The sequence below is a fragment of the Emys orbicularis genome, chromosome 7 (assembly GCF_028017835.1).
Source record: "Emys orbicularis isolate rEmyOrb1 chromosome 7, rEmyOrb1.hap1, whole genome shotgun sequence".
Lineage (NCBI taxonomy): Eukaryota > Metazoa > Chordata > Testudines > Emydidae > Emys > Emys orbicularis.
In genome coordinates this window covers 20,757,591-20,768,937 of record NC_088689.1, presented here as the reverse complement: position 1 = coordinate 20,768,937, position 11,347 = coordinate 20,757,591, and positions in this window count along the sequence as shown.

The following is an 11,347-nucleotide window of genomic DNA, read 5'->3' as shown; positions in this document are numbered from 1 at the left end:
GTAAACTTAACTTGAAAATTCCTCAATAGTAATAATATGTCAGTGAATGTGCAAATTAAATTGATGTGAGTATAGTTTCTTTTTAGGTGGTCCCTTTACTCTAACTGGGAAAGCTGGCTGTCATTCTGGATCATCAAGTGAATACTATATCCTTTCTGTTGATTAGGGATGAAACTTAATTACTATAAACAGTGGTATTTTGTAGCATTTGTGACATTTCTTGATTGGCCCTAATCCTCACTGCTAATGAGGAATTGTGGATGCATCATACACTGCTTTGATTTCTAGTTTTATTCTGAATACCTGAGGTTTTAAATATGTTTCCAAGTTGCTTTTTTGAGAAAAGAATGACTGACTGTGATCCAAATGGAACGCATCCTTTAGACCATCTCTAGTTTTGTGGTATGACCTCAAGGACAATATAGGGAGGTTTGCTAAGAGTAGCTGTGAGAATGGAAAAGCTATATTAAGTTTTGACCACACATAACAATTTTGGAAACTTTGTACCAACTGTGGCCATTTTTGTGCATCTCCTTCTGTGGAACCTTGTGCTGTAGTAATTTATGTAAAGATGAAGTTTTACTACAGTGCAATTTGTTTCTTATTCAGTATAAATGTGAGTCAGTGTTTCTGGAGTGAAAAATCTATGAGATATGCATAGAAACTAAATTATATTAAAATATGAATGTCTGGAGATGTTACACATCGGGGGCCACAATGTTTTTTAAAAGTGTTTGAAAAGATGAGGGGTTACAGGCCAAATTCTGCTCTGTTACACCTCAGGTGTGAGTGGGAACAGAATTTCACCGTGTGTTTTTGAGGTAAAGGACTCAGGTATACTAGCTTGGCAATGGGCTCTGAATTGACATATGTCAAAGCATTCTCATCATCTGAGATATATTCATGGGCCAGGTAACTGTCAATACCTTTTTTTTTCTTCCTCCCTTTCTTTGGAAATAGTCTATGGTCCAATTCACTCCAGGGCAGAGCCCTTGCCCAAGACTCTGTTGCCCGACTTAAACCCTACTAAAATCTTTGATGTGAATATTAAATGGGATTCAGTTTTGGGAAAGGCTCTTGTGTTGGTCTTTTTTGTTGTTAGCCAAACACACAATCTATCTACCCCAAATACAGATCAATAACAATGTAGTCTAAATGTTAATGGTAGTTTAAGGAGCCGATTCTAATGTAGCGTAGTGATGCTCTGATGTAGCATGGTGTTTACCTGTGTGGATAATCAATCAATTATCAATCATTTATAAATCAAGAATTGATAGGCATTTTAACTGTGATTATACATTTAGTGAGAATGTTCTCTCCAGTTCGGCTTAGTTTATTAATAACAGAACACCGATAAATTGATTGGATTTATTAATCAAACAGTTAGCAAAGACAGCACATAGAGAAGCATACAATTGCCAACAGCTGTGGAAGACCTTCCCTGTAGTTTCTGACAGCTTGCATCCAGTCTGCTGATAATTTTAGTTCCCCTGTAATTTAGGGGCTGTTGTGATCTTGTTACCCTTGTTATGTATCATTCTGATCCTTATCTATTTCCTCTTTCTGATGCGTACTTAAGTTATTTCCAAGGTTCCCTGTTCCATTGCAACTTTCCAATTGTCTTAGCACCTGATGGTTAGTCAGTGTTTATGTCCTTTTTTGGATAATTTCATTGGTTATACATCTTGTGGTTAGCACATTATAAAAATATATGTCTTAAAACAGCTGTCAAAATAGGTTAAGGATTACTGTTCAGTAAAATTTCATTCTTCGTTAGACTTCTTTATCTAATTGCAAAGCATCAAGGGAGGCTTGCTCCCAGGCAAGCCTTAAAATCTTTCTTGGCCTATCTTCAGTGTCAATACCAGAGAAGCCATTGGCCTGATTCCCATCCGTTCACAAGATTTCTACTGTATTTTCTGACTAGAAATAATTTTATTCTGAAAATAAAATATAGAAATGGACAGTCTACTTCTACATGGGAGTAAATTGGAGCAGCACAGGTGTAAAACCTCTAGAGCTGGGCAACGTTTTTTGACCAAAAATATTTCCCACTTAAAAATGGAGTTTGGTTTTTTTAAAATTTTTTTTTCATGTGAATGTCCTCTGTAACCATAATTTTCTATGGGAAATTTCAGAAAAAAATATAATTGTGGGGATCCTTCCCCCACAGATTTTGACCAGCTCTAAAATCCAGTGTAAGTGAAAAGAGAACCAGGCTCAAAAATTGTCAAGCTTCTTTCAAGAAATAAATACAAAAAGTCTGGGCTCAATCCTCAGCTGGTTTAAGTTGCTGTAGATCCATTTACTTCAGTGGAGCTTGCTGGTTTACACAAAATAAGGATGTGGTTCAGTGTGTGCACTTTTTATATAAGTATGCTGATGAGTAGGAATTAGAACATGTTTGGATTCAATCTGGTAGGGCAAATTTTAAGTGTTAGAGAACAATCCTGAAGTCATTATTACTGTCAAAACTACTGACTTCAGTAGGAGTTATCTGGCTTTACTAAAGACTTCAAGATTGGGGCCTAAAACAGTTATGGCAAGTTTAGATTTGCACAACTGTTATGCAAGCTGTGTATATAATCTTCTGACTGTTACCAAATGTTCTAGCTTTTGACAAAAGGAATATGTTAGTGCTTCCCTTAAGGAAATCATTTGACAAGCATTTTTTTTACAGTATTTTTTTTCCTGTGGATTGAGTTTCGAGACTTTTTTTAGCAGGTGAGGAAGTAAGCTTTCTGCAGAAGGTTGCTGACCTTCATAATGAGTTATGTTGGCTCTCAAAACCATTACAAGAAGTTTTTGTGGTGAAATTACAGATATCAACAATTTCTCATATCATTTAGTTTTTTGCACCTGGGAGAGGAGCAGATAGTAGATTACTCAGAAGTAAATAGCTGTGAGTTCAGGCAAAGTTTATTATCTAGGGTTACTATATTTGAACTTTCAAAAAAGAGGACACTCCATGGGGGGAGGGTAGCCATGCCCCCTATCCACTCCCTCCCACTTCCAGCCCCCTGACAGGCCCCCCCAGAACATCCAACCCTCCCTGCTCCCTGTCCCCTGACTGCCCCACCCCCTCTCCACATCCCTGCCCCCTGACAGGCCCCCCCAGGAACCGCCAACCCATCCAACCCCCCCCCCCCCCGCTCCCTGTCCCCTGACTGCCCCCCAGGACCCCCTCCCCCTTCTCCAACTCCCAACCCCCTTACCGTGCCGCTCAGACCAGCGTGACTGGCTCCACGCGGAGCCAGACACGCTGCCACAGACACGCTTCCCCGCGTGTCGCGCTGAGGCTGCGGGGGACGGGGGAGCAGGGGAGGGGCTCTGGCTGCTGGAGGCCCCGATGCGAGTGGCACAATCCGGCCCGGCCGCTCTGTCAGTCACGCCACGCTCTGCATTGGGAGGGAAATCCCGGACCTTTTTAGATTTTTACAAAGTCCTCCCGGACGGCTATTTAAAACCCCAAAATCCGGACATGTCTGGGATAATCCAGACGTATGGTAACCCTATTATTATCAGAATGTTAACATGAGAAGCCAAAAATGTTCATCATCCAGCAGAAGGAGAATTAGTTCTCCTCTGTTCCCCCCTGCCCCCATTTTTCCTCTTTAAAGTGATTTTTTAATTGCTTATATGTTTATTCACTGAGCAAGTACAGCATGTGCAGCAGTAGTATAAATTTCCCCACACTGCCCTGCCAAAATGACTTAACCTGTTCTAGAAAAAACATAATTCAGTGTCCACTCCCATTCAATCCTTTCCCTTTCTGCTGAAATCATTAGCTAATAAGGGCCAGTGATGATGGTGTTCTGGGTTTTCTTATTAACACTTGTCTTACTACACTTGTTAGCAGAACTGAGTCCATCAACTCATTTTAAAAATGCCACTGAATTATCACCAGACAACGACAAGGCAAGTTGCTACTAACCTGGACCAGGTTGCATGCAGTAAATTGGAAATGCAGTGCAGTGGGTGGGAGGTGGAATTATATTATTATTATTGATGTTCTGCATGGATACTGAAATTCTTTATAACATTTTCAATTATTTAAAAGATCTCAATTAAAAAAAAACAACTTACTTCCTTTTTTGCCTTCACACTAATAGAGAGTTTATCCTGATATAGCTGTAGATAGCTTTTGCACTTAGGGCTATCCACAGCTTTTTTATAAACTGCTTACAACATTGAATTCACAGTAGCTTGAGGGTAAAATATTAATAAAAAAGAGGTACATTTTTGAGTTGCTGTAGTGGAATATGTTAAGTCTGCTTTACTTTTAAGACTTTGACAAAACAAACGTTAACACTAGCCCAAGTTGAGAATTGCATAAATCTTCCTGATTTGTCATGGAAAGCAAGCAGGTATTGAAAACATTTGTCCAGATCGCTTAAAACAATTATGAAACTATTGATAAAACAACATATTTTAGGCCTGAAGAAGGGCATTAGGTTTATTATATTAGAGGCCATTTGTTCCCATAGAAACTACTGAGCAGACTGAAATAGGAATGTTACATCTCACACAGGATATACTAATGGCTAAGTATGGCTAAGGAGTAAGGGACCTAATCTAATTCCCACTGATGTCAGTTAGAATCTTTCTCTTGTCTTCAGTGACAGTTGGATCAGGCCTATCATGCCTAGAAAATGCAGCTGTGGAATAAAATGTAAACACTGGTTCTCGTAAAAAATTGTCTGTCAAAAGTGTTTTTTGATTCAAGGAAATTTTTCATGGAACTATCAGCTTTCTGTTGAAATTTTTGATTTTTTTTCATCAGAAAACCAAAAGCCTGAAGATCTAAATATTTCTGTTCATATACTTGGCATGGTGCCTCATGGAGGTGTAGTTTGGTTTCCCCATGTCCCCATTCTCTTCTATGGGCAGTACTCCCCAGCTGGACTACATCTTCTGCAATGTACCATGGCCAGGGACATCTCACCTTACCTTGAGCAGAGACCATGGAGCATCATGGGAGAAGTCTGGTGAGAGAACCTGTCCTGTAGAGGAGAATGGGAGCATGAGGCACTGTGGCAGTATTTCCATATGGAAATATTTCAGTTTTCATTTTTTTCCTGAAAAAAAATCAAAATTTTCCTTGGAAAAGAGCCCATTTTCCAAACAGCTTTAGTAACAATATCAAATGCCAAATCCTCAACCTAATGCACAAGCCCAGGATCCAGGGAGAAAGGACAAGGCATCATTTCCCCAAGTCCACAGAGCCCTTCCTCAACCATTCTTAAGCTCTGTGGCTGGAGTAGTCCTGTGAAGCCCCTAACTCTGTAGCAGGAGCCCACTGCAGTTGGGTTGCCCATTCTCTGTATATCCTCAATCCAAATCCAGGCCACTCCCTTACACAGCAGCACCACATTGTTTCCACTGCTGATGGGATCTCTGGCCACAGAGTTGGGGCTGGATTTTAAACAAGATCTGCTACATGGTGTTTGTAAGTGGAGTGCATCTACAATTCTGTCTTTCATATTTAGATTTTAGCTTATTTTAAATTTGTGTGTTCTCTTCTCCATGACAGGTGAGTGTATGGCCCTAAAATGCACAAAAAGAGATCCTTCTTATTAAAAGGTCTTGGGGCCAGGTCGTCATTTAGACTGACACTGAGGTGTCAAGTGAGGTAGCTCCATTGACATCAAAAGAGCTATCCTAATTTATGCCAGTTGATGATTGGCCAACTATATATTTGGTATATTTTAAATATGTTTAAAATAGGTTAAAAGCATGCTGCTCTTTCATGCGGTACTAATGTAGCGCCCCTCTCCACCTGGTTACCTCCTTTAATGGCAATCCGCTTACAGGTTTTGATGGACAGGTCTGGGTTCTTTTGGATCCCGCCACCCACTCAGCAGGGTGAATCTTTTTTCTTTTTTTTTTTTTTCTATGAAATTATTTGGCGGTGCCTCCACCCCCCTCGCTCCTTCCTGGCAGGGTCACCAGGGCAGCTTGGGCGGAAAATTCTAACTACAGAGTAATCCCCACTTACTTGCCAGATAGTTGGAGACTTCCAAGAAATAACACAACACATAAAAATATATTCAACACAATAATTATATTAAACAGGCAACAAATACAACATAACAGGGTGAAACATTATTTTTAGGGTCATCGGTGCCCACACTGAAAATACCCGTGACTTGATGTAACAAGTGTAAAATTAGTGTCCTGTTGGTATGCGTACTTTGCTGGGGCCCTTGATGACCTATAAAATTCTCTGCAGTGGTTTGGCAGTGTGGGTGACTGGGTTCAGTACAGCCCAAAGGATCCACAAGTGGGAGGAGGTGGTAAATCCCTCCACAGGTATAATAAGCAGCAGGTTATAAAATCCTCAAACCCTTACTCCCTGGCTTGAGGACACAGTTCAGGGAGTAGGGGGTCCCCAAAACAAATTCCCTGACTAACTAAAAGACGGTGCACTCACGAACTCCATGAATGATCTTCAGGTTTGAAGATGACGCTGGACTCTTCAGTCACTGCAGAGGGGCTGCTGTCTGCTGTCAGGGATCCTCCTCAAGCAGGAATCAGGCTGCGTTGGTCCCAGGATTTCCCCTCACCACAAAGGGGTGCAGGGCGGAAGGTGTAGATTACACAACTACCCTAACATCCAAACTGTAGCTTCCTAGCCCAGCCTCCAGTCACACACTCAGCAGGCAGCTTCCCTGGGCTAGCGGAGCTGACACATGTGGTGACTAGTCTCACCTAGGGGGCTGGAGGGGAACCCAGCCTGGCTGGGGAAATTTCTCAGCAAACGCTACCAATTGGGACTCATCCGTGGGGAAAGAAAACCCAGATGAGGGATTGACTAGAGGCCAGTTCTCAGGGGGAACCCTGCTTGCAGGCCTGGGACTCACCAGCTCCCCACACAACCAGTCCTGCCCTTGCCCTGGCTGGCTCCAGCCTCTCCAAAATGGCTTCTCCCCCCTCCTGAACTCCCTGGGAGGGGCATCTCACTCCCTATTGGTTGCCGGGAAGACTCTAAGTTTGCCTTGGCTCCTCCTCCCTGAGCTGCCAGCAGACAGAGCTCCAGGAATCGATGTAATTTTCTTGGGGGTTACACTAAGGAAAGTTGAAATTACTTAAGAATAATGAAGTCAGTATCAAATTTGGGGTTCAGGCAAGGACACTAATGCAAGTCTTATAAGTTTCAGTTACATCTGTATTTTACAGAGTTATATGAAAGAGAGAAAACCAGATATTAAGACTAGAGAACTGAAAAATAAAAGAAATATATTATCATGTTTTGAAAAATGGGAACTACTCCATCTGTTTTTTATCTCCTGCCATTATATAGATGAGGAGTGATTTAGTTATTAGCATATGAAAGCAATTTTTAGTAGCCATATATTTATTGTAGTCTGCTTCCTTACATTGATGGAAGAAGGAAAAAAAATGGGGGGGGGGAATTATTTGAGCTATTCTGATTTTTAATTTTAAAAAATAGAAACTTGTAATATCTTCCTTCTAAATACCAGAATACAAAAATATAGGAATTATAGAAGATGTCACTTGTTTTATATTAAATAGCTCTGGAGCAGAAGCTGGTGGATATTCCAGGATTATTACTATGTTTCTCTCAAAGTTCTTAGACACAGCAGATCTGCCATACATTGTTAGCTTCTTGCCTCAGATAAGTATTACCTGTCACATTTGTCTCTCTGGTATCTGCTACCTGTTCTGCCCAATTCATCCCTGGATGACAGGCCAGCGAAAGCAGTGTAAAAAGGGAAATTTGAGAAAGCTCTCCCATTACCAACAGATGTGTTCATGAGCATGATCCTTCTACTGAAATCAGTGGAGCAATTCCCATAGACTTCTGTGAGATTGGGTTGGGAGTCTTTCAAATGCCTAGCGCCGCCCCGCCCCGCCTAACCCCCCCCCCCCACCGAGTGCCGCGCCGCCGAAACCCCCCCTGCCGAGCGCCGCACCACCAAACAGCCCCCGCCCCCCGCCGCACTGCCAAACACCCCCCGCCGAGCGCTGCGCTGCTGAACTCCCCCGTGCGGAGCGCCGCCGAACAGCCCCCGCCACCCCGCCGCGCTGCTGAACACCCCCGCCCCCCGCTGAGCGCCGCGCTGCTGAACCCCCCGCGCGGAGCACCGCCAAACACCCCCCGCTGAGCGCCGCGCTGCCGAACCCCTCCCCGCCGAGTGCCGTGCCGCCGAACACCCCCCGCTGAGCGCCGCGTTGCCCCCCGCCACCCCAAGATTGGGCGCCCCTTACCAGGTGCCGCCCCAAGCACGTGCTTGGTTGGCTGGTGCCTGGAGCCGGCCCTGGCGGCAGGTAAACAAACCGGCCCGGGCCGCAAGGGGCTTTCCCTGAATAAGCGGTGGCCCTAGTTTGAGAACCACTGATCTAGTGTCTTATTTATTATTACTGAAGTGTCATAATCTACGAGTCCTGGCACTTAAAAATAACAGGTCCCTACCTTGAGGAATTTGAAATGTAACTAAAAATATTCAACAGCAAGGAATGACAATAAGGTTGGAGAAAAGGGTAAGAGAGGACAAGGATGAAAGAGCTGAGATATACTTGCTTTCAAGTATGTTCTTGAAAAATCTATTTTTTTCTGATTTTAAAAAACTGTATATATTTATCTTAACAATACATATTGAAACTCAAAGCAGTGTCCAGAATGAAGTCTAAGGTGAAGATCAATGATGAAAGTAAGTTCTGAAGAGGGTTATGTCTACACTGCAATGAAAGACCCATGGCAGCGAGTCTCAGAGACTGGGTCAACTAACTTGGACTTGTGGGGCTAAAAACAGCAGTGAAGATGTTTGGGCTCAGGCTGAAGAACAGGCTCTGAAACCCAGGGAGGGAAGTGGGTCTCAGAGCCCAGCATCCAGCTGGGACTGAACATCTAGACTGCTGGTTTTAGCTCTGCAGCTGTGGGCCTGAATCAGTTGATCTGGACTATAAGACTCACTTCCACCTGTTTTTTATTGCAGTGTAGACATACACTCTGATGTTGCATGTTACGTAGGGTTAGGAGGAGGTGTTTCAGGCGTAGGAGCAACATATGAAAACAATAATTAACAGGAGCTTTAAAACCCCAAACTCAGAATGATGTTACAGATGAAAAAGTGCACCTTGGGATGAATAAATAATCAAAATAATACTAAATTGTGACTGAAGGGACAGCAGTGGTGTACTTGAAAAAAGATAGTCTTAGTGGCTTGAATAGACTTGATCTCATCTAACTATTCTGCTTCTTTGATGGCTGAGGAAAATGCTTTAATAGGAAGTTGAGATATGCAAAAAAACTAAGCTAATGCCACTGTAAGGTTGAGATTTAATCAAACAAGTAATGAAATTGAAAGTTGACGGTTCCATCAGCAACCATAATTGCCAATTTGTGCATATGCATTACAATAGAGCCTTTTATTACATGATCAATTTGAAGACCCACCTCTGAGCAACAGGAAAGACTACTCAGCAAACACAATAAAAATAAACTGATTTTTTTTATAACTGTTAGATGCTTTTTTTTGCTGCTTGGGGCGGCAAAAAAGTTAGAGCCGGCCCTGCCTGCCGCGTATCGAGGTTCGGCCGATCGCGGCTCCCGCTGGCCGTGGTTTGCCGCTCCAGGCCAATGGGGGCTGCAGGAAGCGGCGCAGGCCGAGGGACATGCTGGCCACCCTTCCTGCAGCCCCCATTGGCCTGGAGCGGTGAACCGCAGCCAGTGGGAGCCGCGATCGGCCAAACCTGCAGACCCGGCAGGTAACAAACCAGCCCGGCCTGCCAGGGGCTTTCCCTGAGCAAGCGGCGGCCCTAGTTTGAGAACCACTGCACTAGACTAGATGATCAGAAGGTAGGTTTATCTTAAAGTAGTGCAAAATGTGCACTTTATAAATGCATGTGTACATATATATTTATGTAGATTTAAAATATAGCAGTATTTTTTTTCTGTGACCCTTCTTTCCTTGGTGGATTAACAGTAATAAACTTTGTGGGAAAAGTGTATTATGCTGGGATTTGAAAGACGTGGTGGTTCCTTGATGTGTCAGCAGAGGGAGGGATTCCTGGTCATAATGGTTAGCATGGAGGAAGGCAATTGTGAGAGAAGGAAACAAAAGAGTTAGGCTGGAATCTTGGATGGAATGAAGGAAGCCAGAGGTATTAGGAGGAAGAAGAGAGAACAAAGATGTTTGGAATTCAGGCAGAAAAAGTTGTACAGAGCCTTTAAAGTGAGGATGAGATCTTGGTAGTAAAAGAAACTAGAGAAGGGTAGTGATAGCAGCAGCAGGCAAGGAAGATGATCGTAGCAACAGCTTTTTGGATAGATGGACCATGGCAAGTCGGGAAGCAGGGAGGCCAGAGAGACCATCACAGTAGTTGAAGTCAGAGCTCACCAAGGCATGTCTGTATTGGGGACATTGTTTATAAATTCGACCTATTTGCAGATGACATGTTGCTCTTTATTGTAGCGATTCCTTAGTACATTTTCTGTGCCACACTGATATTATTGAATCATTTTTTCTTAAATATGAATAGCCAAACATCTATTTTATTTCATATTTTGATTAAGGCTCCTTGAAAAATGTATTTCCATTTAAATAGTCAGAAGATGGTATTGAGCCTTTAGGGATACCATAAAAGCTGGCAGAAGGTTCTCTGTCTTAGTCAAGGCCTTAGATTAATTTCATTAAAACAATAATTTAATTACCTAGTGTTTCTCTCTCTCGCCGCTGGATTAAAGTTAATGTTCTCTTGAATTCTTCAGGCGCTCTCTTCTCTGCCATCTCAGCTTTTATCTGCAATAATTTGATATGATTCTTATGGGGAAACTGGATGCCCTTTATCGATCTTGCACGGAAGGGACATTCAATTATCTAACCTGCAGGGTTTCTCAATTACAATTTTTTTATAAATGGTTTGCTAATGATCCTTCTGTTGCTCAGGTTAATACTGAGGCTGCCCACGAGGGGACTAGAAAATAGAATGCTCTTTTATTTCTGGGGAAGTTATCTCATCTCCAACACAACCCACCATTGTGGTTCAGCCTCTAGTTTCCATTTTCTCCTTGCAACTCCTATTTTGGAACATAACTCCCTGATTTTGAAATAAAAACTATATATGAAGGGTGCATGATGCTTGGCGATGCAGTGTGGCTTAGTGCTAGAGCAATGCAGAGTAAATGCCATCTCCTTTCATGTGTGCAAAGAAGAAGGAAATAGAAAACAGGGACCAAGATAAGGATGTTTTGGCTTGTATTTCAGAACCATAAGGCATTCAGTACTTCCCATCTCATATGCCCCTTCCTCCTCATTTTACTTGCTTAGCTGAAGAGTTATTTTCATTGTGAGCGTGTGTGTGTGTGTATTGAGAACTATAG